The sequence below is a fragment of the Cuculus canorus genome, chromosome 3 (genome assembly GCF_017976375.1).
Source record: "Cuculus canorus isolate bCucCan1 chromosome 3, bCucCan1.pri, whole genome shotgun sequence".
Lineage (NCBI taxonomy): Eukaryota > Metazoa > Chordata > Aves > Cuculiformes > Cuculidae > Cuculus > Cuculus canorus.
In genome coordinates, this window is record NC_071403.1 from 56,687,654 (window position 1) to 56,712,750 (window position 25,097).

Sequence of the window (25,097 nt, forward strand, 5' to 3'; positions counted from 1 at the left end):
ACTGGATAGGAGAATTCCCCTTGCTACAAATAAAGGTGGGAAGAAAATGTAGACTGGAGAACCTGTGACTTGGTCCATGCCAGAAAGATTTTTGTTCTGGTTGAATAAGGCTGGAAGATTAGAAGAAAGGACATTGATTTTACACATTTCAAACCAAGTGTGTCTTGGGAAGTAACTGAGACTGTCCGCACAAGGCAACTGGGAAATGGGAGCCAGTACTGCAGGGGGACATAATGAATATTTACAAGGGCATGTAGTGATAGGACAAGAGGGAATGGTTTTAAATTTGGGTGGGAAAGATGTAGACTAGACATTAGAAAGAAATTCTTCATGATGAGTGTGGTGGGACATGGAACAGGTTTCCCAGAGAAGCTGTGGATGTCCCATCCCCAGAAGAGTTCAAGGCCAGGATGGATGGGGCCTTGAACAGCCTGGTGGGAGTGGGAGGTGTCCCTGTCCATGGAAAGGGGGTTGGAATTACATTATCTTTAAGGTCTTATTAGTACATTCCTGCCTTACAGAATAACAATGTGGTTGTACTCACAGCCACTCAGGAAGATCGTGGAGGGAAAGTGCTGTAGCAACACAGAGAGAATGATTTGAATATAAAACTGATACCCTGCAAAGGGAGGTGTTAATCTCTTGTGTCCAGTACCAGGACGTGTGGGTATGGTTCAAAGGTGCACCAGAGGTTTACATTGGATAGTAGGAAGTATTCTTTACTGACAGGGTGGTCAAACACTGGAACAGGCTTCCTAGAGATGTGGTCAATGTCCCAGGCTTGTCAGTGTTTAAGAGGCATTTGTCAATGCCCATAATAACATGCATTAACTTTTGTCCAGCCCTAAATTCGTCAAGCAGTTGGACTAGCTCAGGTCCCTTCCAACAGAAATATTCTATTCTATTCTATTCTATTCTATTCTATTCTATTCTATTCTATTCTATTCTATTCCATTCCATTCCATTCCATTCCATTCCATTCCATCTTTTGCAAGGCTGACTTAAATGGAAAAGAAACACAAATATTTTTGGACACATCATGACTTCCACCACAGTTACAGCAGCACTACCACTGCTATGAAAACACAGTATTGTAAAACAAAGATGTAGTACAGACTATGAAAAGTCCAAGGCAAAAAAAAGAAAATGTGAACAGTGTCCAATAATGTGCTCAACCAGACTAAACCCTTTATTACCTATTTTCATTTGCTGGTATGAAAGTTTCTGTGTTTGTTTCTTTGCAAATATAGCTTAGCTGCCATTACAGGAGTTTTAGAACCTCTCAGGTTTTTTGTGTTCATCAATTTTTCTCTTCACACATCATTTCTTGGGTAATACATCATGCTTTCCACCCTTCAGAGCCACTAGTGTGATACTATTGAATAGATGCAGTGCATTGATTCTGGACTGCTGGGAATTACCAGCTGGCAGAGAGAGTAAGAGGATAAGTACTAAATGTTGCAGACAAACTTGTTTCTCCTGTACAGAGAACAGCTTCCTTCACCTAAAATGAAATAAATATATTCTAAGCATTTCGCTCTCTTTATATTTTCCCAATTTCCAGGACTTTTGAAGTGGATCCCTCTAATTTGTCTTCTGTATGCAACATTAGCAGATAATGTCACTATGGAGGCTTTGCTGCTCTAAATTTATATACCTGATTCTTAGTTCAAAGTTCTGATTTTCACAACACTTAGACAGATTCAGAATTGATTAGTACAATGTAACATCTTCCAAATTCCATCTACATATAAGAAATGCCACACAAGCCATGCAGTCTAAGGATGAATTAAGTGCAGTAATCCAGGCTGCAAGAGGAAAAATTTGCAGTATCACAATCAGCACACATTGTTGTAAAGCCCCTGTATTTACTGGTTTACAAATAGTGCAGATGGTAACACAAGCTTTAACTCTGGCAAGCATATGAGATTAGATATTCTTTTACCCATAATCTTTGTTAAGCTTTCCTCCTTGCAGAAATAAAGCTAGCAGAGGGTTCTGGGAGACTGTTTTACAGGTAATGAGAAATAAGGAGCTTTAAGAGATAGTTTAATGCTATTCTCAATAGACTCCTTCTCATGCCAAACTACATTGCAAACGTTCATTGTGCTTCCAAAGGGAGAGCTGTTGCTCTGAGGACAGTATGTAACCTGGACAAACCAATAGTCTATGTAAATCATACAGTCTTAATGACAATTTTAACAAGACATTGGGACTGTCAGTCATGAATATCTCATTGCAAAAAAAAAAATTAAAAAATAGTAACATTAAATTAAAATGCCAATATCTGTATAAGAAAGCTTCTTTATTAATTGCATCTCATTAGTGAGTGCAATAATTTACTCCTGAGTACAAACACTATCATGGGAGTCTTTTAAATTGATTTTTTTTTTTTTAAGTTGCTTGAATGTGATTAAGGATTTAAACGCTAAAAGGTGTTCTGATCTTTGCAGAGCTTAACTGAGAAGCAGCTTCAGGAAAGGTAAAAATTGCTTAGGTTTGAATTCAATAATGGTGAACCTATGGACATCGTGGGTAGGAAGAAGATTCAAGGGGATTGTACTAAGCAAAATTATGGTTAATAATAGGATAATCTGAGCTAAAAAGCAGGAAAAGATAACAAAAATTGTAAAGGATATCAGAAATACAGTTCATAATGAGTTCATAATAAGATGTAGCTAAACAGGTTGAAATGGCTTTCTGATACATGAAAAGAGGAACAATAGCTGTAGGGAAGTCATAATGCCTCATTTCTTGAAACTGTTAAGGCATATTCAGAACAAAATTGGTAGTATTTAAAACAATGATAATATGCATTGGGAGTTGGAGGCAAAGGTTTCTAAGCTGATGAAAGGCACAGACTGTTAGACTAGATGAGTGGGTAAAAAACATTTTAAATTATTCCTTCTTCATTCCACCTATTCTTTTTTTACAGTATTTCCCCTGCCAACACTTTCTACAACTACTAAGCACCTCTTTGCAAGTATAAAGGCCCTAAACTAATATACTGATATGTATCTTATATCACTTTACCCACCTTAATTTGGCAATTAGATGAGGGAATACAAGGGGGAAACACGAAATAACCCTGCAGGGTGCAGTTTCATGACATAGTTAAATTATCCTAATAGAATTCTCTGTCAGTTTAGCTACCAAAACTGTCACACAGGTCAGGTGAGTGACAGAGCCATTGCACATAAAGAGGATAGAGAAGAGGCAAAGCCATTTCCACCAGTAGTTAGTTAAATGATTAATGTATCCATAATGTAAAATGCAGTGGTTTGTGGATAAAGGAGTGTGTGTTGGCAGAAGTGGGGGCAGGAAGGCCGTTTGTTATCTTTTATTTCCTCTTTCACATTGGCTCTCTGATGTGGCAGATTCTTATGGGTGTATTAGCACTGCTACTAATGTGAGTTTGAGAACCAGAAAGAGCTGTGGGAAGAAACAAAGGAAGGAAGAAGCTTTAATGTGGGTGTTTCTGCTGCTGTAGAACTGTCTATAGTTCAGGAGGTATCAAAGTCAGAGTGGAGAGTCTTAGCTTTCAGAATATTCTTGCAAGATACAGTTGAGAAAGGCAGCTCAATATTTGACAGGTACACCAGGGTTGCCATACCTGATCAGATCATCACTTCATTTGGCCTTTGGACTTCACAACAGTTGAGTTTTCAAAGACAAATAACACGTAATAGACTGACTACAGTTTGGAAATAATATATAGATGTACATGTATATGTATAAGAAAATTCCTGCTCCCTCAATGACCGTTTCCTCTATGCAATAAACCTTCAAGTTTAAGTCTTTGCACTCTCTTGCAGAGCTGCAAAAGATATTCCTAATCCTAACATTACTAAATGCATCTACAAGATCTGTCTAGTTGACCTTTTAAGGCTCTAATTTCCATGAGGTAATAAATATTAGGCAAAAAAAGTACTTTCTTGTATTATCTTTAGATTTACTACCCTTTGATTTTATTTCTGTTTTTTTTTCCCACGTCTCTAAGCAGGTGCAAAGGAGGCATTGACCTGTTTTCATTTTGTTCATCATACTGCATTGAGGTGGGAGAAAAATTATATGGAAGCCAAAATAACATATGAAAAAAACAAAAGCAGGGAAGAACACTTTCTCTCATCCTCTGTCATGTTAAACAGGTAAGATTCTGACAGGTGGCTGAGGACACCCTCCTGTTGAGTCATGAGGTTCAAGATGGACCCCTTTGCTTTCTAAGCATTCCCTCAGAGAGGAACCTGGGTGCGACTGGATCCAGTCTCCCAGACTTGGTCAAGAGTTTATGACTAAAGGACTATGTGTATGTGCTTATACTTGTTTTGCCACAAGTCAGAATTTGGTTACCTGTGAGATTCTCCGTAGAGACTCGCACACAAGGTTAATACTTGTGGCTTGAGGTCCGAATGGGGCAGCCTGCAGCCACTTGCAGCAATGTCTGTCAGAGAGACAATTTTGCAATGTTAGAAGCAGTAATTTAATTCAAGTGACAGATTAAAACAAATTTGGATTGCCATCAATAAATTCACTTGCTGCATTAACACTTAAACACATATAATCAGTTAAGAATTATAATCAGTTAAGAAGTGCATATACATAGACATATATATATATATATAAACATTACAATAAAAACTTGAGTTAGTAGTAATTTTCCCAGAAGAACATCTAACAAAGTTAGAGGCATGCAGTTCTTACCAATAAGGCATCCCTTTTTTGGTGGAAGAAGAGAGGTCCACACCCATTGACCTATCCGTCAGGTATGGTGCTCATTTTCAGTCCCCCAGAGAAAGGACTTTTGGTACCAGTTTTATACTTTTTGAAAACTTTTTGGCACCTCCTGGTGTGGTGGGATTAAGTCAATTAATATGTGTTTATTGGCTCTTGGCAAGGCCACTTGTGTCTTCAGGAGTAGAGACTAGGAGGTTTTTCACGCCTTTGAGGCCGGGAGTTCAGTGGGTGCTGTTAGGGGTGTTTCATCTCTTAACTGAAGCAACATCAGGCTGTGAGGGCTCCATCTCACCCCAGGTGTCACTTAGCTGATATGAATGTGAGACTACCACCCAAACTATATGTTTTATCAGATGTGGTTATCCCTTGCCAACCACTTTTGCAAAATGAAGCTTTCCTTTGCAAACTTGCCATGAGTTTAGTGTTTGCCATCCACAGGGCCTAGCAAGCCTGCTATACCACATCCTCCACTTAGACAAAGGCAATTTTCCCATGTTTCAATTTAATTTAACAATAGATAACTCAATGGCAGATTTGATTTTAGCATTATTAACTTCCCCGGGGCCTACCATTCCATAGCTTGATCACATAAATGTGGAAAGGCCTCACAGAAGCGACTCAGCCAAACAATACCACTTAGCTCTTTCAAATCCTGGTGAAGACACTCTCTGATGAAAACATTTGCCTGACCTGTCCATTCATATGTATCTTTCACTAATGCATTCCCTCTCACATCGCATATCTTCACTTGCTATTATATCCATAACATACTTACGAAATTAAACTGTCTCACATGCAGACACACACTCATGTTCCCTGTTTGCTAAATCACCCAAGAACTGTAATTCTTATGGCAAATAAGCAACCTCATTGATCTATGAATGTAAAGAGATTCTGAATCAATTAGCTATCAGTGTTCCAGACATTATACAAAAAGCCAAAGATGTCTTAATTCTGCCAGACTAAACAGAATTCATCCCAGGGAAAAAAAAACCAAAACGTTTAGTCATCACAGACACATAATGTATTTCAATTTTACTCAAGAGAATTAACTTCTTCATCCTTTTAGTTGATACAGGAAAAATAAATTACTTGATGGAGCAGATCCAAGTGTATCTGTACCCACTGTTCTTTAATTTGAAGAAACTTTTTGATACAATAAGAACTCCAGTCACACTATTCCAATTCTGCACCATTAAGTAATAGATTTATTTCAGCTTGATTTAAGCAAGAACATTAAGTTGCTATAGGCAGAGCCTTTCTTTCTCTTTCATGTCCCAAAAGCAGAAATTTTAGCAGACTAGGATGCCTCCTGCAGTTGAGTAAGCAGCCGCTGCTTATATACTTTATATGAATTCCTCCTCTTTTTCACTCTAAAATTAAAAACAAGGACAATAAGCATCCTTTGAAGTCTTTCGTTCAATAACTTAAAACAATAGCTGGGATTAACAGCTTCCAAAATACTGTTTACTTTCCAATCACCCAGCTATAGAAACAGCTAGGTAAGAATGAATGTTATTTTTTCCATCATTGGTGAAATACACAGTAAGAAAACAGTTTCTATCAAACGCAGGGCAGCACAACTACTGAGAGGGAACAAGTAGGGCCTAGGTCATCTTCTGACTTAATTGCTGGAGAAGAATACAAAGAACAGAGTCAAAGTTCAGAGTTTTGCTGGAGCCAGACAACTAGAGAGCATGATGAAACCTGTTGTAAACACGTTTATGATTTTAGGTGGGGTTTTTTGCCCTTTGTCTCCAGTAGCTTCATTAGTACAGCTACTCAGTGTGCTCTAAATCATCACTTTGCACGGAAAGCTCTATAGCTTTGTACTATTATATGAAAGCTCCTCTTATGCAACAAGTGATTAGGAGCTATTTGAATGCTGTTCGTCTTGTTTTAACTTGCTTTCTCTGGATCTTTCTGGTCTCTATGGGCTTTTTTTCTTATTTATCTGGAAAAGTCATTCAATCATAAAACAAAAATATTAAGAAAAACATTTTCAAATTAAAAATTAAGTTTATTGGTAAAACTTTGCACTCTTCCAGTGCAAAGATCAGAAAATCTGGAAATAAATAATTAAATTATAGGCCCATGCAAATAAGACTCTGACTCTACACCTGGCATTGGCCTTTGGAAATTTTCTCTTCACTGAAATACAGGGAGGCAAGAATACTCATTTTATTCACCTTTCTCTTCCTTGTGTTCCCACATCTTGCATATACACATAAAAGAGATAGATATGCAGCTGGAAGGGTCCAGACTACTTCCTTTTCTTAGTGAATTATCTAAATTCTGAAAGCACAAATGCACAGGGAGGCTACCCACCGAAAGGACTGCCACCAGTGAAGAGAATATGGGTTTCCCAGAACACAATGCATGCAGCATAGGCAATAAACAGAAAGGTCTGGAAGCCACTGTGCTGCTGGAGAGATACAACTTAGTTGCTACTAGAAAAACTTTGTGGGATGAGTCCTGTGACTGAATTGCAGCAATTGAGAGATACAGGCTGTTTAGCAGGGACAGGGAAGTAAGGAGGAGCAGAGGCTCTACATCAAGAAATAGACAGAATGTGAAGAACTTTCTCTGAAGAATAGCCATGAACAGGTTGAAAGCCAGTGGGAAAGACTCAGAGTCCAAGAAAACAATGGGAACCTTCTTGTTGGTGTCTCCTACAGGCAAGTAGATCAAAAGGAGCCTATTGACAAAGCTTCTCACTCCAGCTACAGGGAAGCATCAAGCTCACAGGCTCTTCTCCTAGTGGAACACTGCCACTACCTTGAGGTCTGCTGGAAAAATAACATTGCAAGCTGCAGGCAGTCCAGGAGACTTAACTTCTTAAATGAGGTAATAGAAAGCCCATATCAGAGGGGATATGACACTGGACCTAATGGCCACTGACACAAGTGAGCTAATTTGTGACATCAAGATTTGAGGCAGCCCAGGCTGCAGTGATCATGCATTGTTGGAGTTCACAGTCCTGAGGGATATGCATCAGGAAAAGAATAAAGTAAATACCCTGAAATTTAAAAAATAAAACTTCCAGCTCTTCAAATAATTAGTCAATAGGATCCCCTGGGAAGCTGCCCTCAGGGACAAAGGAGCAGAACAACGCCGGCAAATCTTTAAGGATGCTTTATATACAGTGCAAGAGTTCTCAGTCCCCAGATGTAAGAAATCAGGAAAGGGAGTCTGGCTGGCATGGCTAAGTCAAGACCTGCTGGTCAAACTAAAGGGCAAGAAGGAAAGGCACAGGCAGTGGAAGCAGGGACAGGTATCCTGGGAAGAGTATAGGAAAGCTGCCTGGTTGTGTGGGGAAGAGGCCAGGGAGTCCAAGGCACAGCTAGAAATTGAACTTTGCTAGGGGTGCAAAGAATAATAGTAAGGGCTTTTACAAGAGTATCAGCCAAAAAAGGAAAGTCACACCCTGAGAAGCAAGGTTGGCAAACCAGTAACAACAGAAGAGGAGAAGGCTGAGGTACTCAACAACTATTTTGCCTCAGTCATCTCTGGCAATCTCTCTTCCCACACCTCTCATGCCGGATGGTCCACATAGCAATACTCTAGGAATCTCTCCTACTGTAAAAAATTATCATGTTCGTGACCACTAGAGGAACGTGAATGTACATAAGTCTATGGAACCTGATGAGATGCATCCCAGAGTCCTGAGGGAATTGGATGATGTAATTGCCAAACCACTTTCCATGATCTTTGAAAAGTCATGACAGTCAAGTGAAGATCCTGGTGACTAGAAAAAGGGAAACATTGCACTAGCATGTCTTCATCAAGGACAAATTCTGCCTCACCAACATAGTGGCCTTCTATGATGAGGTGATTATATCAGTAGACAAGAGAAGAGCTCTGGATGTTGTCTGTCTGGACTTTTGTAAGACATTTGACATGATCCCCCACAGGATCCTTCTCTCTAAATTAGAGAGATATGGATTTGATGGGTGGACGGTCCAGTGGATGAGGAATTGGTTGGATGGTCGCATCGCGAGTTTAGTGGTCAATGGCTCAATGTCCTGATGGAGATTGGTGACAAGTGGTATCCCTTAGGGGTCCGTATTGCAACCAGTACTGTCTAGGATCTTCATCAGTTGCATGGACAGGGGAATGAGTGCACCCTCAGAAAGCCTGCAGATGACACCAAGCTGTGATCTGATTGACACTCCCGAGGGATGGGATGCCATCTAGAGGGACCTGGACAGGTTCAATAAGTGGGACACTGTTAACCTCAGGAGGTTCAACAAGGTCAAGTGCAAGGCCCTGCACCTGGGGTGAGGCAGCCCCCAATATCAATACAGCCTGAGAGGATGAAGGGATTAAGAGTAGCCCTGCCGAGAAGGGTTTGGGGGTGCTGGTGAATGAAAAGATGGACATGAGCCAACAATATGCGTGCACAGCCCAGAAGGCCAACTGTATCCCGAGCTGCATCAAAATACTCGTGGCCAGTAGGCCGAGGGAGATGATTCTGCTTCTTTGCTCTGATGAGACCCTATCTGGAGTACTATATCCAACTGGAGCCATTAGCACAGGAAAGATGTGGACTTGTTGGAGCTCGTCCAGAAGAGGGACACAGCAATGACCAGAGGGATGAAATACCTCTCTTATGAAGAAAGGCCAAGGAAGTTAAGGTTGTTCAACTGGTGAAGAGAAGGCTAAGGAGAGACCTTATTGAGGCCTTTCAATACCTACAAGAATAATGGGGACAAACTTTTTAGAAGGGCCTGTTATGATAAAACAAGGCGTAATGGTTTTAGCTAAAAGAGGGTAGAGTTAGACTAGTTAAAGAGAAGAAATTTTTTACAATGAGGGTGGTAAAACAATGGCACAGGTTTCCCAGAGAAGTGGTAAGTGCCACATCTCTGGAATCATTCAAGGTCAGGTTGGCCAGAACTTTTCAGCAGCTTGATCTTGTTGAAAATGTCCCTGCTCATTGCAAGGGCTTGAACTAGATGACCGTTAAGGGTCCCTTCTAACCCAAGATATTCTATGATTCCATGATAAGTAAAATTCTAAGTTTTGATGGAAGTCCATAAAAGAGGGCAGAGAAATTCTATGTAGGTGAACCCCAGTGTATGTGGTTGACCAGATGTTGACAGATCTCATCACGCAAAGGTGAATTTTGTCATAATAGAGGGAAGAACTTAAACTGCTCTACAAAATCTATGTACTTCCTTAAGAGTGGGCATCTTGCACCATCTCTGAAGGCATCATATAGATAAATATATCGTGCACATAGAAGCACATCACTTGTTCAGGGTAGAAATAAGGTTTATCATCCAGGAATTACAAAGTTAAGAGATATCTGACTTTGAATATTCTCTGTGACAAGCTATATATGTATATATTTGCTACAGACCAACACAAACGGAGGTAAGTTTCCTTTTGCTCTAAAACTACCACCCTCACTCTGACATGCTCCATACAGTTATTCAGTAAGCAAGCAGTGCAACATCTCATGTACTTGAATAGAGGTGCACAGTCATTCTGATTGGTCACATAGTATCACCGGCAGGATTTTCAAACATCCAGGTTCTTGCTGGTGTCTGGCATCCAGAAATGCACTAAAGACAAGAAGTCCTGAAACAAAGAAGTGTCTGTCTGGGAAAACATGAGGATGATCAGAGGGATGGAGCAACTCCCATATAAGAACAGGCTGAGAGAGTTGGGTTTGTTTAGCCTAAAGAAGAGAAGGCTCCTGGGAGACCTTATAGCAACTTTCCAGTGCTTAAAGGACCCTACAAGGAAATACAGACAGAAGCTCTTTATCAGGGAGTGTAGTGATAGGACAGGGGATAAAAGCTGAAAGGGGAGATTTAGATTACATATCAGGAAGAAATTTTTGACTGTGAGGGTGGTGAGGCACTGGAACAGGTTGCCCAAAGAAGTCATGGATGCCTGACGCCAGGAGGTGTTGAAGGCCAGGTTGGATGAGGCTTTGAGCAGCCTCATCTAGTGACAGGTGTCCTTGCCCATGGCAGGAGGGTTGGAACAATATGATCTTTAAGGTTCCTTCCAACCCAAACTATTCTATGACTCTGTGATTCTGAGCTTGAGGGTGTAGATACCGAAGTAGCTCTTTTTAGAGCTCCTGGATGTGTCGTGCCCCACTTACTGGTCTTGGGCATGGTTACTTTCTCTAAGCAAATTTGCCACACCTGTGAGCAGCTTTGTACTTCCCTCTTCCTTTCAGTTGGCCTCATTCCTGCAACAAAGCTAGATGCTTTGTGTTCTCATACTGGTGCTTTAATTCCTACACACCTGGTTTAGAGGGAAAAATATTTTCCCTGTTATTTAATAGCAATAAGACAAGGCTCTAACTACACTTGTTTGTTTTTATTAAATAAGGGAAGTCCTAACTGCAGAATATCCAGCTAAAGCATATTTACCAACCTGAAATATTTTGCCTCCTTAGAAAAGTATTTATTGTTATTTCTAAATGACCTATTACAAAAGATTACCCACCTGTATTTCCCTCTCAAAGATTTTTATGTTCCAAGTCCTGAAAATAAAATACTTTGTTCTTGTTCTTGACTTATTATTACCTAATCTATCAAGGGCATTTGAATGCTTGAAGCTCTTACAAATCTATAGGCCTATAAGATGGCAAACAAAATAAAATGTTCTGAATACGTATTTTTCACTGGCCTGCTTTGGAGACAAAATAGGAAGGCAGCAGGCCCTTAGAGGACTTTAAATTCTATGTAGATACGAGTTTAAGAAGAAACAGAGGAAACACTGCAGAGCTGAATATGTATCTTCATGATAAGAAAGAACTTTGAGAGAATAGAGATGGGGATAAGGTAGTCTGGATAAGCTGGCGGCTTAGCTAGGATAGGGAAATAATAACTGTATTTCTGCAATGACTTTGGTATTTCACTGTTTCTTTCCTTCTTCACTGATGACTCTGCAGGCAGTCTTCCTGCACACCATCACCAGAAGGTCCCATATCTGGTAGCTGCACAGGTACTTCTCTAGCCAGCACTAGTGATGTGCCACAAAGCTCATTTTTTTCCTCTCTGAAAGTAGGACTGCAATTTACCTCGGCATTGGTGTCTAGCAGCACCATATAGGTAATGGATTAATCTTCCCCTCTTTTCATTTTAAGTAAGACTAGTTAAAAGAATCTTGTTGATTTTGAAGACCTTGAACTTCAGACACAAAGAAAACAGAACTAATTTGTGTCCTCATGACCTGCAGATTATTTGCATTCATATGTGTTTAACTAGAAAGCTATAATGTTCTTATATGTCCAAACAGTACCTGTTGCTGTTTCTAAAGAACTGGCAGCACTTGATGCCTTAAGAAAAGAGGTGTTTCTAGAGAAGGTATCTTAAATATCTGCTTCATATGACTATGCCACTTCTCCTAACAGCTGCAGATCTGTATATGGATGTACTAACAAAGCACAGAAACTGGAATACCACCCGTTTCACTTAAAAGAGGAATTTTATACTGCAGATAATTGTAATTACCTGGGTTTTCATTATTATTCCTGAAATGCACTTGTTTCTAGATGTGCAAATGTGTTCATTCAGAATTTCGTACCAAGCACTTTTGCATGGAGAGCTTTCTTAAGCCATTAAGAAAGTGTTCATTCAAGTAGGAAGAACACAGATAGAGCCAAAAACCTTACAAAGTTGCAAAGACTGAACATAAAATCCCATTTCAGCCCTCTGTCAATCAATACAGAGATCCAGGATGCTAATCAAGCATCCAGAATATCCTGTAGCATATCAGTAGCTGAGATTACAGGATACAGTGTCTGATAGTTGAAGAACATACATTTGTTTATGTGTTGACATTAGAATTTGTTTGGGTTTTTTTGGAACAGGCAATGCTTGTATTGTGTATTTAATAACAGATGTGCGTCACTTCACTTCTGACAACACCGCTGGAGAAAAAGGCTTTAGTCTAAGACCTCCTGCAATTCAGACACATCATTTCAGAAAGAACAGAGTGTATTAGAGACTTATTCATAGCTCAGCTAGCTGATTCACCTGTTGAGCCAGACTGCAAACCTCACAGTGTAAATGTCACATCTGTCTACATTTAGGTGAGCTAATTAGGTGTCACAGAACTTAGTGAAACTATTCATGATACTGTGTGTCGTTGCAAGCATTTTTATCCCATGGCTCCCAGAAATCAATTCAAGTTCAGCAGGCACTTATCCTGTACCACCAGCAAATAATGATGCTATAGTCCATTCTGTAAAAAAGTGCATACATGCAAGGCATGATGGTGTTACTTAACTGTGCAGAATGCTTACTAGTTACATATCAAGTCACTTGTCTCCTTCAAATGGCAATCCAAGCCGCCAGCTGTGGTAATGAGGATTTCTGAAGAATTTCTCTTGCCTCTCACACATATGCAATATTCCTAACTCTTGGAATTTCTTTACATAAGAATGCACAAGGTTCTGACCTAGAGATCCAAAACTTGGTATTAGAACTGCATGTCTGATGGCAGTTCAGATCACTCAGATCTCAGGACAGGGAAGGATTCGTTCCATACACTGCCTGCGCTGAAGTTATTTGATGGCTACTATTCCTTGTAAACTGAGCAAGTTCAATCTTTGTGGATTTTAATTGCAGTAGAAATCTGGAAGTGCGTACACACAATTACAATTGATCAGGAATCTTATGGCAAAGATTTTTTCAGAAGAAATACAATTCCTGGAAAAGTGTCCACTTCTCAGTTTTCAGAAATTTATGCGAAAACTCTGAGACATTTCCATTGGAGATCTTCTAAGCTTCAAGCTAGCTCCTATAATTCCCTTAGGAAATTCAAAGCTCCAAAATCTCCAGCTGGGAACTTTACCTTGTTTCTTTTCTCACTATCCAGGTTCGCAGGGCTCCCAGCCCCAAAAACATAAGGCAGGCATGAAGTTCCTCATTCTTTCAGTCTCATTACTCCACTAGGACACTTCTCTAACAGGAATAATGCCTTTAAGTAGGTTCTTATATGTTTTGATAAAATAAAATAGAAGGAATACATTCCCCACAGACAGCTGAACTAATAGATCTGTGACTGCATCAGTGTATCTGGAGGCTCTTTAAGTCATTCAGAAACTAAAACCAATCAGGACTGCCTGGATATACTGGTAAAGACCAGATTAAGTAAAATGCTAAATGAGAAAATATCCTTCACTATAAAAGGAAAATTACATGAAATAGGGCCACAAAAAAAAAGCCCAACCCAAGTATATATGGTCAAATCATCAATGTATTGAACTGAACATATACCTGGCCATAAATAGACAGAGAAGCAAATCTTCCCATTTCACATATCATCAGAATAAGAAATCCAAATAAGAATTTCATAATGAAAGACAGTTTCAGAGAAGCCTGCCCAGCACTGACAGGAGATGGATCATGATGTACTACTGTAGCTGTAGTTGGAGAGATGAATGCATCATTCCTGCCTGAATGTAGACTGGCCTAATTTTGCCCAGATTAATTATCCTTAAACTAAACCTGAAACCCACTATAGTGTTTCTCCAGAGCTGCATTCTTTTTTTGTGGCAGAATCATAAACTACAGTTACCATCACAACATTTATTCATTATATTAATTTGCTGAAGTTTCTTGATACACCTTGCGAAAAAACAAATCTCAGCCAAATTTGGATTCATATAAATCCAGTGCTGTTCTTCCTAGCGATGTTTCTACATACAGTATTTCCTTGATAATTGTTTATCCTGATGCTAGGGGCAGCTTGTTTTTTCCCCTCTCTTCCCAAACACATGCTGTTTTTGGCCTAGATACAGCAACTACCACTCTCCAAAAAGATTCAACAAGTATCAACACTTTGAGCATCCTTTGGAAGAGGAATTTGGTTTTTTTCATCCTGTGTGTAATAGCTGATCACACAGTAAATTTGAGATCCAATTAGTTTCTGGAGATGTTTCCCTCAAGATTTTGTAACTTAAAAAAAACCACTTTCAACATATAATTTAACAATATTATAAACCCCAGAAGTGGAGAACATCAGAAATATGAAAGCTCCTATTTTGTAATGATAAATTACATAATTTGGCATACATGGTGTCTCCCATGCAAAGATCCCAGAATCAAAAAATATTAGCTGAAAAGTACATAAGATAAAAAGCAAAGAGCACCACGTGAATCATCCTGCCTAAGTTTACTCAGGAGGTAAATGAGAGAGGAAAAGAGAGAGAAAACCACCAGTCTCAACTCTATTTGTTGTTCTGATCACCTCAAACACGCTCCCGTCACGAGAAAAAGTAGGCAGATTAACAGCTTCAGCAGCCACAGTAGCCTCTCCTTTCCTTTGACAAAGGCACGGATTTTATCAATACCTTGGGTCCCATTGTGCTTAGGCAAATAACTGACATTATTATTCACCAGCTACAGAGTAAGAAACTCCCTGCTGGTAATTTCTTCTGCAGTGAAGAGGTCACTCATTACACCTGGCTGTGTGAAAATCATAAACCGCTACTCAAAAAAGGAATTAAATATTCTGAATAAAATTACAATTTATATTTATAGCAATGAATTTTGACAATAAACACACCATGTTTACATCTACAAAAGCTTCAGATTATCCCTTTATAAATAGGGCATCTAAAAAAAAAAACTTGTTATTTGTTTCCAAAAAGGATTAGGAAATGATGGAAGAGATTTTAAATTTTTACCTCTCCACTTTAAGACAGTTTCTGACACTTGATTGATGGCCACAGGATTCAAGAGCTACAGTTTGGGAGCTTGCTGATTAAAAGCTCACGTCACCTTGAGCTTGGAGGTGAAAAGCAGGAGAGTGAAAATCCTCTAGATGCATGAATAAAAGCAACACAGAAAAAAAAACCTGAAGTTCAGAAAAGAATAATATTTGACTACTAAGAGGTGTTGATTTCTCATTCATAATTACCACGGCTCCTTGACACCTGAGGTGAGAAACACAGCTCCTCTGTTCTAGGTACAGTGCGCTGAGTAAGAGTGCACCAACATTCTGTATACACATCGCTGCAGACAGAAGAAGAAGAAACAAACAATTAAAGCACAAGAATTAAGATACTGATTCTTCCCTCCTGATTTGAATTACTTAACTATTATACCTAAATTAGGAAGCTAGGAACTTGCACTTTCTCCAGTGATGAAAGTGAAAGAGGATGAAGCTATCCCTGTTTTTTTCTGTTAGCTGTTCACTAGGTTTCTGACTGGTGCAATTTGATGACAGAACACAGCAATATTCTCCTGCCTTTTTCAGAAGTCAGCATAGAGTTGAGGTGGGAATTTAGTTTGTATCTCCTCAGCCAGAAGGCCTGTATTTGAGGGCAATTTTTCTAGTAGCAGGTTAGAATGGAAGAGTTGAAATGCTATTGGTGTAGTTCCATGGTTGAATATATACCCCAGAAAGAGTATACTTTTCTTTATATTGGTTTAAGGCAAACTAAAGTGATAAGCTAAACGGAAAAGGAACATTCCTACATACGTAGAAAAATGTCCATGTGATAATACAGGGATTTTGATTCAGATCACAACTTGAACTGGCAACAGCTAGGTTGTGGTCTATGGTCTTATCCATAAGAAAACTCTCCTTTTTAAGGGAGTTATAGAAAAAATATCACATAGTGAAACGTAATTCCACAGTAAAGCAAAGATAAGGACTTACTGATTCAGAAGATAACTAAGCCCAGACATGAGTGTCTCAGTTTCTAACTGCCTTGGTCTCTGCTACTGCTAGTAGAATGAATGTTGTATCCCTTTGAAAGGAAAATAAATATCTGGGCTTTGTTTTAAAGATCCAAATCTGGATGGAGATACCCAGGGAACATAGAACTGGTTTTAGGGCATAAAATCCCTTAAAATGCTGCCTTTGAACAAGATCCAACCCAGTGGGTCTAGGTTTAGAAGTGTCTGCCTGACAGAGTGAAGTAAGAGTTTGTATTCCAGCATGTACAGTGATAAAAATCTACCATGCAAAGTGCATCTGGGCTAAATTCGCATCGTGTGTGTTGACATATCATGCCTTGTCTTAAATCTGAAGAGGCAGAACTATTTCTCAAATACTAGGGCTCAGAAACACTGGCACTTTCAGAAGATAAACAGCACTTCTTCACTCAGGGTTGGTTCCCTCCTGTTTTCGTTGGCAGCTATACTGAAGACCTGGAACCTCTACATTTAGTCTTGTGTTACCAGTGCCTGGGGTAGCCTGTCGCTCACTACCAAATTAGTGGTTGGTTTCAGTTCTACTCCTGCTCTAAGTCAGAGCCCTGTTCATCCCTAAATACTAAGGCAAGGGGACAGAAGTTCTACATAAGCTCCTCCAAACATTTAAGTTCCATACAGAGCTACCAAAAAACTCACTTCGGCATCCATATGGAGAAAGAGCCATTCCCACTGTGAACCAGTTGAGACAAGGGAAGACATAAGGTAATGGAAAGGGCAGCGAGCCCATCTTTTGTTTGTGAATAAATTGTCAGAATATTAACCTGTCTTCTAGAAGCAAAAGTAACATCACTACTGTTCTAGCCTGCAGGAAGGAGTTATTCCTCACTAACTCAGCTCACCACAGCCTGGACTGTTGTGGGCAGAGCATGAGATTTAAACAGGAGGAAAGAAAACATATCAGTATTCCTCTGTTCAACTCTCACAAAGGTAGAGATAATAATAATCAAACAGCAGATCACCGTTCCAGACCGTGCCTCCAATTTAGGAAACACATTGACTACTTGTCAGCTGTGACAACAGCCATTTGGGAAGCCAGGAGAACCTCCAAACAGGGAGAGCAGTCTGTGGAGAGGCAAAGGAACCTAATGTAGCCCAAGGAAAAGGGGAAACTCCAATTACTCCACTGTACAAAATCGGAGAGAAGATCTCAGTTTGCCAAGAGTTTTAAGGGCTCATTAGTTAAAAATGAGTTAGAAGTCATTAGCTAAATATGCAAACATCCAGGCTGAATTTCAGAGTAAAGATTGTATTATGCATAGTACTTTAAACGTTAGCTATTCAAGATTTCATTTAAAATATTTTTCCAACAGTAAGTTCACTGAATAATATCAAAATACAGTATATGTTTATGATCTTTTAAGATTGCAATTTGTTTTGATTACATCAAACAACATCTGCTCTGTTTTCTCTTTACCCAAAGCACCAAGAATATGCATAATCACAATATCATGCTGTATTTTGGAACTGTGAGTCTTTCTGCACATTTCGTTAGAGGAGAAGTCTTCCAAGGCAAACTAGAAAACATATAACACAACATAAAGAAAAAAATAAAATGTCAGGTATACTGCATATTTGCATTTCTTTTACAAGAGACATTCACTTTAGTGAAAAATCGTCTCAGATTCTATCTCAACTGTAGAAGTCACAATCTTAAGTTTATGCCATTCATTGGTGTATTCAGGCATAGGCTATGATCACTGTGGTGTACAATTTTTTAATTTCCTATGGGCAACAATTTTTATTGCAACTGGCAGGTTGTTTATAGTTGTCATTTTGAGCTAGTTTTTGTTGTTGTTCTTTGGTGGTTTTTAACATACTGCCAGATATTGCTCTATGACAGCCCATGGTGGGTTAGTGATAATGTTGTCTGCAGTGGCAGTTCTACCTTGGCAGATTATGGGTGTAAAATGGGCAGGGGGCAATTGACTTGTCAGAATATTTACAAATTTCACATTGCTATCTGCACTCTTAATGACTTGCGCGTTGAAAAAGACTACTGTGTCACCACATTTGCTCTGCATGATGTATGGTAATAGCTGGAGAAGATGGGCTGGGAGGGAGACGTCCCTCATTAAAAATGAATAGTCGTGATTGACATGAAAACCATGAAGGCAAAAGGAAGGTAAATACGTATGGGTTTAAGTGGCTTTATTGGAGGACTTACTGAACCAAAATGCCTTGCTAGCCTTACATAGACCTTACTGCACAAAATGACTATCAATTTGAGCCCAATAGCTGTTTGTCCTGAAGGTACCTCCATCTCTTCTCCTGCCTGCATTAATCCACAAATACTGCCTACAATTCAAAAAGACTACCACAACTTACTCAATTCATCTGTAACATGTTGTCAAATAATGCTGTGTAACTGCTTTCTTTGTAATGTAATCTATCACACCTCACATCTATCCTTGCTGCATTTTTGTCCCTTTCTCCACATCCTTCACCCCTTGAACCACAGAGCAGCCCATATTCTGACTTCTCTAGAGTGTTTGCCAGTATAATTTAGTCTGCTATGAGGAAAGGGAAATAAAGACAAAACCATCTATTGTCCTAGAACATATTTCCCTATCTCTTTTTTCCAGAATACTCTCATCCTCTTCATTTTCTCTTCTTCTCTGCACATCCTTAGCTTATTATTAATCTTTTTTCAGTCTCAGAGTCAGAACTGTGGTGAATTCCCACCAAATTTGCCAGCCTTTGCTTGAAGTTTCTTCCATCACAGTCTGGAACTCCTGCTGCTAGGCTGGAAAATATGAGGCAAAATCACCAGTCTTTCTCCCACCAAGACTAGACATTTCAGCAGACATTTATTAAGCTGGAGTCTAAACCCATTAGCTAAAGCCCATGAAACACAGCATCATGAGCCATGGCATCACCACTGTATAGATCTGACACAGGCAGGCTTTGGACCACAACGTGGTCACCAAGATAACTATTTTTGGGTGGCAGAGAGATTTGATTGCCTTTGAGGTGCAGACAAGCCTGTATCAGAGGTGACCCAGGCACAGGCCATGCCCACAGCCATGGACACTGTTGCTCAGAGGCAGAACACAGGGAACGAAGCCAGGGCTGGTAACAGGGTCCATCAACAGCACCTGTCACAGCAAGGGGACAAACCAGGTCCAGGAACTCCAGTCAGGAGCAGCAGGAGAAGAATTAAAAGACAGAGCAGGAGACAAGGTCACAGTATGGGTGCAAGGGGTCCATCCAGGAGGTAGGGTCAGAGGTGGGACTGCATAAAGGCACAGCTTCAGCCTAGCTCAGGCAGCACTGCGGGCCATGGCCTGAGGTGAAATGAGCAGAGCCTGGGTCTGGGTAACCAGGTGAGTTTGTGCAGGATTGTTAGACCTGTTAAAGCCATCAGGGCTCTGACACAGCCTTGTCCCTAAACCTGCTACAAGACCTTACAGAAACTGACTGCACATCAAAAGCCATTATAGAAATGTTCTTGCCACAGCAGAAAGCTACTGATTGTCTGTTTCTCTATCAAGTATCGCTTTTCTGGAATACCTCACTTTTTGTTGCTATCCTTCCCAGTCTAAGGTGGGAGGGCAAAAACACCTTAGTCATGGTAAAAAGCAGTAGGAAGAGAAGTTTATAAAACTTTTTTTTTTATTTCAGCTGTTTTGCAAACTGAGTTACACTGCCTTTATCACTCATTGTCTCTGCCCTGCAGTGGAGCCAACTGCCTAGAGACCCATCAGCATTCTTGCTAATGGCTCCCTCCATACAGCCCTCCTGCCTCTTCAGAGGTCTCAGTATTATTCTTGCCAGAAGCCAAGTACAAGAGTGTGCACTCCATGCCAGCCTAATCGTTCTCTTTGGTGAGTAAGAATTTTTCCACTGACTAGAGTGAAGGACTGTATTCTTAATGAGAGAATCTTGTGTGCTAAAACAACACAAGGTCACTTACGCAGCCAGATAATGATGATGATGATCAAATACGTAGCTACTACCTATCACATTTTCATCAATGGATGTCTAAGCACTTCAGCAAAATAGTAAGCATCACATGAGATCATTCTTTCAGATGTCACACGAAGGAAGAGGGAGTGGCTCTGAGAAAAGCAGCTTAATAGTAGAATTGGGGATAGAAACAAGGTCTCCTTAATACCAAACCCATTCCTTATCCACCTAGCAATGCTTTCTTCCTAGAGTATTTTTCAACACACAATATTTACAAGATTTTTTGATAGCATAAGTCTTTTGCAGGTTAACTTTATAGTTATAAATACAAACCAAAATGTTTAAAAGGTTCTGCATGAAATACCATCATTTACTTCTCATTTCAGTATTGTTTACCAGCACCATTTACCATAATCTGAATTTTTTTTTAAGGGGTAGCAGTTGGATCATCTGGTTTACTATAAAATGAAGCATGTTTATCTAAAAATGAAAGATTTATGAATGTTTTAATGTTCCTGTGGAAACCAGAACTTCACAAACCACTTGTGTCATAGCTGTCAACATAGAAACAACACATATTTTCTCCATATATATGTAAAAACATATTCCCAGCAGAAAAAGCTTGGTTTTATTTTAAAGAAAAATGAAATGAAGGCAAAACCTTTTGAAATCCAGGACAATTGCTTAGCCATGTACCAGCAGCAACATGAAAGAGTCAGCTTCATAAGATACTGTCAAAATCTCCCATAAGCTGGAACTTTAATTTCTCTCTCAGTGGTCTAGTTCTTACATTTTCTATCTATTACCATCACATCACAGGCACTTCGACATGTAGAAGTATTTATTGCAAACTACCTCACCTTCATCCCAAATAAAATCACAAAACATATTTTTTCTGAGTTTTGTGCTCTCCCCGCTTTTTAAGTACTCTCATATCAAGTCAACAGATATTTAAAAGTGAGTGGCACTTGCTTCAAGAAACATGTTCTTTACGAAGAAGATATTTAGTTCATTTGATGTGGCAAAATAATCTTAAATTTACACATGTACTCATCACAATCAAGAAGCCAATATGTACATAAAATTGCTCACATACAACTGTACTCTATCTTGAGTCCCATATACTTCTGGGCATCTCAATGAGACTTCTGCCTTGGATACATGGTTATACCCTAGAGACAGAGAGAGACACCTGGGTATGCCACAGTTCACCAGTCAGATGGAATGAATCAGTCTTTGGTCATGAATATGTATCTCTACTGACTATAAAAGGAGTAAGGAGTAAACACAACCCTAATTCTGAGACTTTTTAGAAATGATATAGAGCAACTGATATTGTCCTCTGTTTAGGCCACTACTTGTGCTAACAAAAATATTCTGATTGCTTGAAAAGGAAAAATAAATTCAGTGTATACAGTGGATAGGTTTTAGAATCTATAATTGACACTCTAAATATAGTCACTGAACTTGGAAAAAAAATTGTTTTCATGTATAGAACTTTGGACATCATATTAAGAAATACTTGAACTCAGCAAATTGCCAGGTGAAGACAGTGGGTGAAGTACATTTCTTGCAGCCTAAAGAATCAGCTTATAAACATTTAGGTAAGTAAATATAGATAGAAACTACAACTTAATTAAGTTTAGTCCTAGTTGTCTAAAATCATTCAAGAAAACCTGACTTCAATAATTAGAATCCTTGATTTTTCTTTGCCTTGATTTCCTGATCTCTAATACAAGACTCATTAGACTTATGCGTTTTGAGGAATATTAAGACAGAGCAATACATAAGAAGTAACATCACCATCAAAGAGATTTTCAGCATCACAAAAATCTGGCTGCTCTTCTAGAGAAGTAGAATTTGCACTTCAGTGGTTGTGTTAAACCTGCTAACAACGGCCTCTGAAAGTCTAGCTCAGCTAGAGGCATTTCACAACTATCTCACCTAAGCACATTTTTCTGAGACAGATTGGGTAACATAAACTCATATGAATTAAAATGAATACTCTTCCTGAAAACAGTGGCAGTACTAACGTGAATAAATGCTTGTTAAAAGAAGTCATTCATAATGTGACACGTGAAGGCTGCCATTTCTCAGTAAGAGTTTTTGAAAAAGTTGAGGTTAAGCATTTAGTCTTCCTTCAGTTTCCATGGTTATTTTAAGGTCTTTAAATGACCACTCTAAAGAAATTAAATTAAAGATAGAATTTTCTTTTAAACACAGCAAACACTGTGGTTCAGGAGAGAAAAGTGCTACCTGTAACTTCATTCAACACTAATTTTCCTATACTCACACACTCATAATAGGTCTATAAATTATCATACCGTCGCATTGCTCCTTGGTATTTAGAATTATTTTTTGTTAGTTATTACCCAAATACAATACGTCAGGACTCCCAGTGGACCTCTGCAATACTGGAAACAGTAAATATAAAAAAAATATTTCTGTTGTAAAACTAAGGAAATGATGATACCATTATTTCAAAATTGGCATAGTGGAGTACAAAACTTCACTTCAAAAAAGTCTCTACTAGCCACAATAAAGGCAAAGCTGATGTTTAACTAACCTAGTTTTCAGATGTAGCAATAACATACTGAAAATCCTTACTGCTCTTTCTGTGTGTATTCATGGACTTTGCTACCAGTACAAGCCTGCCCATCACAGTGTATGCAAGAAGAATTGCCTGTAGAGCCACCAAAAAAACTGCTCAAGGATAGAAGCAAAAATGGAAGTAGACTTGTTCCCTGCCAAAACACCCTAATATACTTAGTTACTTTCACAAGTCTGTGGATATAGTCCATGCTTATTTTCTCCCCTCATTGAGGATATTGGCTTTTATTATTAATTAAATGGAAAATATCCATAGCCAGTGATTGAATTACCTCAAAGTACCTGCTTAAAATGATTGATATTGATCAAACTAAAGGGTAGGAAGCACCACTAGTCTTCTTAATGTAAGTGATTTGGCTCAAGAAACATTTTGATCAAATTAAAAGGAGGATCTAATTAACCTGTGATTAAATTAAGTGGAGGGCAAGCTGTACAGACATAAATCCCATACACATTGAGATGAAACTAATAGTAATGCACATATTTACAGAGGTTGCCAGGGGAAAGCAGGCAATAAATTCAGCAAAGAAAGAAGGTCACAGAAAGAAAGGAAAAATAAAGCATGAAAGGATTAGAATACAGAAAGAAGATAAATACAGCCACAGATAATGATTACCATTGGAAGGGCATTAGCTAAGGCTGGGAGATTAAAAACTGTGAATATACTTATGTATGAAAAAAATTCTTACAAATTAAAAATCTAATGCAATGCAAAACTCCATGCTTTAGATTGAAACAGAATTCCAGAAACTACAATATACATTCTTAGACAAAGTCAGATTATATACACCTGTAGTTTTTACCTCATGGGCAGCACGTGGTTAAATCAGCTATAATGGCTATAAATTGGAGAGAGGAAGATTTAGACTAGACATTAGGAGGAAATTCTTCACAATGAGTGTGGTGAGGCACTGGAACAGTTTTCCCAGGGAAGTGGTGGATTCCTCTACCCTGGAAGTGTTGAAGGCCAGGCTGGATGGGGCCTTGAGCAGACTGATCTAGTGGGAGATGTCCCTGCCCATGGCATGGGGAGTAGAATTACATGATCTTGAAGGTCCCATCCAACTCAAACTGTTCTATAATTCTAAGTTGGGCCAGAGAAGATTTAGATTGGGTATTAGGAAAATTTTCTCTACTGAAGGAATGGTGAAGCATTTGAACAGGCTGCCCAGGGAAGTGGTGGAATTTCCATCCCTAGAGGTGTTAAGAAAACACACAGACATGGTTTAGTGGGCATGATGATATTGGGTTGATGATTGGACTGGGTAACCTTAGATGTCTTTTCCAACCTCAATTATTCTAAAAAAGACACTGAAATAATTTCATATTACTGCCATGCAGATTCAGAAGTCAGTTATAAAAATGGGACTTGAAGTTAAGTGGACTAAGTCCATTGAAAATTTAACTATCATTATAAATGAGGTATATGATAGACACTATCTGGTAGACAAGAAAAATCTCCAGTCATCCTCCTTCTTCTGTTTCCTACTTCCAAAGTGATATGCAAGAGCTGACTCGACCTTACACCCCTGAAAGATTTTCCTGAAAAGAAAAACTTTTCAACTAAACAAATAAATGTTCTTGGCAATTTCTTGCAGTGTTGTACTGGCAAACAACAGCAGAGCAGATATGGTATTTACATATGAGTTCAAACTCGTAGACAGTCAGGCTACAGGAAAAATAATGTGTCCAAATTGAAGGCCAATTTATGGCCTGAGATAAATATATGCTTGTATGAAGATTTCCAAAGCCATAGTGCATTATTATACCTGAGGGCAAAACATGACCCTGAATTTTAAATAGTACTCAACTGTATGCTTTTTGAACATGTTCTTGTGCTATATATCATCTTATCTTTGCTTAGCTTATCCCTGACCAAAAAAAAAGTTGTATTTTATTACTCAGAATAATGCAATTTGCTAGAATATTTGGTAATTCACTGCAGTTTTGAAAAAAAGTAAGCATGAGGTACGCATTCTGCTCTCTCTCTCTCTCTCTCTCTCTCTCCCCTGCTTACTTGTGGTACAAGAAATTTTTTGAAATAGATCTTCAAGATAATGATTTCTTTTCAGGTGGCTGATATTCTGAAGGAAAAGTGGACATGTCCACCCAAAATTTGGCTCCTCCTTGACTCTAGGCCTTAAAGGA

General features: G+C 39.0%; 1 long non-coding RNA gene across 5 annotated transcripts in view; it reads left to right on the top strand.

Annotated features, from left to right (window-relative positions):
* The window catches only part of LOC128851836 (uncharacterized), a 111,447-nt gene that overhangs the window by 82,405 nt on the left and 3,945 nt on the right, over window positions 1-25,097 (top strand). For all 5 annotated transcript variants that reach the window (XR_008449340.1, XR_008449339.1, XR_008449337.1 and 2 more), the window contains 2 exons: window positions 20,055-20,257; window positions 21,835-21,943. This is a non-coding gene — a long non-coding RNA (uncharacterized LOC128851836). The remainder of the gene's footprint in view (window positions 1-20,054; window positions 20,258-21,834; window positions 21,944-25,097) is intronic.